The sequence below is a fragment of the Sebastes umbrosus genome, chromosome 16, assembly GCF_015220745.1.
Source record: "Sebastes umbrosus isolate fSebUmb1 chromosome 16, fSebUmb1.pri, whole genome shotgun sequence".
NCBI lineage: Eukaryota > Metazoa > Chordata > Actinopteri > Perciformes > Sebastidae > Sebastes > Sebastes umbrosus.
Genome location: NC_051284.1, coordinates 10,976,993 through 10,979,930, shown reverse-complemented (window position 1 = coordinate 10,979,930; position 2,938 = coordinate 10,976,993). Strand labels below are relative to the sequence as shown.

The 2,938-nt window shown below is 38.1% G+C and overlaps 1 protein-coding gene across 2 annotated transcripts in view; it reads left to right on the top strand.

The window, feature by feature from the left end:
• Nucleotides 1–291, top strand: part of nkx2.2a (NK2 homeobox 2a) — a 2,607-nt gene extending 2,316 nt beyond the window's left edge. For both annotated transcript variants that reach the window (XM_037796370.1, XM_037796369.1), the window contains exon 2: nucleotides 1–291. This exon is cut by the window's left edge. The gene's annotated coding sequence lies outside the window, so the exon portion shown is untranslated.
• The last annotated feature ends 2,647 nt before the right edge of the window (nucleotides 292–2,938 follow it).

The window sequence follows — 2,938 nt, the reverse complement described above, 5'->3', positions numbered from 1 at the left end:
TGCGCCGTGTTTACATGTTTTCGTTAAGAGAACTGGGTCCGAAATTCTCCCCCTCTTATAGATTTTATTCAGAATGTCAAATGCTCTTTCTTGTGAACATTTTTTTGTAAAGTATGTTGTGTGTTGGTTGTGTAGAGATGTTTTCCTCTTTTTTTATTTTTTTTTTCCCTTCGTGTTATTATCAGCACGTATACGAACCACTTTATAATTATAGAAATTTTAATTTCTTGCTTTCTTTTATTGGACCGAAAAAAATATTTATGGCCATGAATAAACACTGGCAACTTTGCAGCTATTTTTTCCTTTTGTTTTTATTTCCCTGTAAATATTTTGTGGCAAATGTTTTGGAGAGAGCTTTTCGGGTGCGTAAAAGCTTGAAGATCGGCCTCTATATATATTTAGGCTACACATTTTAAAAACAACGAGGGAGTTTTTGGCAAAAAAAAAAAAAAAATAGATCACATTATGTAAATAACAGTGTATAGCCTGCGCGGTGATGGCTAAATATCCCAAATCTTTTTTTTTTTTATAAGGATTTTAAAATAAAATGCTGTGTTTCTGAAAATGAGGGTTTGGTTTATATATATACATATATATATATATATAAAAGTGTCCTATTCGATTTGATCATCTGTGAAAAGACATGGCTAAACATCACAATGAAAAGGAGCTAAACATTATATTGTGACACAGAATGGAGCTTGACTCTGGGAATAAATCTCCAGCGCACTTCAGTCCTTTTCTCTTTTAGGCAAATTTAATCCCGAGAATATTTTTTCTCAGCCCGAACACCTCACTAATAGAGAGCCTAAAGTCACTTGTGAAATGGGACTAAAATCCACTCACTTAATATAAGAGGGCTTGTCCAACATAAGAAGCTTTTGAGTCAAAAGCTCTCCTTTTTGTCAACATCCCCAACCACTCCCGGCCTTGGGTGTAAAGTGGTATAGACTGTGAGGGGGGGGGAAAAAATCGTTTAATGCAATAAATGTTTTGTTATCTTGTTAAGCGCTAAACTGCAAATAGAGCAGGAATAATCAATCAGTCTTTGTTTAACCACGGCCAAACGGTCAGCTAAAATACGCACGGCTTAGAGGGGCTTTAACCGCCTATAATAAACTTATTTCTCACATGATCATATAACGTGTAAGCGACGCTATTCCACATTAAACTATTAGTTCTTTAAAGTGGAACCAAAAGCACAAATGGCTCACCAGTGATCCGGTTATAGCGCACTGCGGATTATCAGCCTCCAGTCAATATCTTGGGTAAATATGATAACCTAGTAGAAAAATCCATGCATGCGTGTTTGTCCCGGGACACAAAAAAAAAAAAAAAATCCCACAACAGATGTTAGAGTCGCCCCTATCATCACTGAACAAACAGCCAAATTGGGCAGATTTGCTAATTATTTACAGAATCGAGTCTCAAGGGGCTACTGCTTTTGTGGGCGACACAAAACTCAATTTGTCCCTAGACAGAAAAGGTTTTGTGTTCCACCACTGGTTGAGCTTGTATAGGTCAAATAAATCAGCTTGTAGTTTTCGTTGTTTGGTGCATTTGTGGATAAAGGAGAAATACGCAGCGTTGCTCATAACGTGCCAATTATCGCTTATGACAAGTTATTGTGGAGTGTGAGGAGAAATAGAGATGGTAAATAAATGATTGGCTGTGATTTGGATTTTAGCTGATATTCTTCTTTAAAATAAAATACACCCATATTAGACACCTCGTGCGTAAAAGTAAAAAATGCAGACCTTTGTGTGGCTCCTTGCCCTCAGATTTTTGCCTCTGTTGATGAGGCAGTTTTGTGACTCTATCATTGCATAATACAGTACACGACACACAACACAGAGACAAAAGCCCAGGCCTGGTTTTGCTGGATGTTAGAGGCGTGCATGTTAACGAGCAGCAGCAGCAGCAGCAGCAGCAGGAGTGTGTAGATAGATAGAGAGACTGGCAGACAGAGTTTCTTGGTGCTGTTCAGAGTCAGGGAGATGTATCCTTGGGCTTTTTGTCCCGCCTGTCACTTGGTGCCATTGTGATCTTTGCTGCACACGTTGCATCCCATATGGGCAGCTGGGCTCGGACAAGGAGAAAAGGATCTCTCTCTCTCCCACAAACCCCAAATTGTCTCGAGCTTTCAAATAAAGCATTGTTGTCTCTCAAAGAAAAACGAATTAAAAATTCGAGCTGTATCTATTCTGGTGCAAAAAAAAAAAGAAGAGAAGAAGCCCCATTCACAGATAACAGGGAGTCCTTCTTCCTTGATAGAGCTATGCCAACAACAGCCTTCTCATTTCTCCCCCAGTTCTCCACAGTGAAAGGCTGATTATTGTCTGTTCCGAAAAAGTCGCTCGTCACTATACGCGTAAAAACTATTTTTAATACCCGGACAGTGTTCTTCCTTATTTGCTTTTTGAGTCCCGCTGGTATGCGTAGGCCTGTTTCTAAAATAGACTCGTGGAAAAAATATGTGACACAGTTTTCCCCCCATTATGGATTTCCGCATCAGGTGTAAAACTGGCTCCAATTAGAGACTGGATTTTTACAAAACCTTTCCCGGATTTTAATTTAAATTATAGCTCTTAATGTTCAGAAATATGCAAGATTGATTGATCTTAAATGTTGGAGCTTGCCATTTGCATTCTGATGTTATTGTGAATCCGGTGATCTGGAAATGATGCTGTAGGATGCAGATGTTTTTTTTTTTCATGGGAACAAAAACTGGGGGTTGGCAGGTGTTTAGTGGACTAATGCGCACTGCCTTTGGAAAGACTAGAAGTTAACATGAAAATGTCTCTTGTATTTCTAAATATCACACGTTATTGTGCATTTATATTTCTAGATTTTTTTTGTGTTTTATTATTGTGTATTTTTTTAGCAACCCCTTAAATCTAAAAGTTGTTTTCCCCCAAATTTATTGTAGACTTAAACA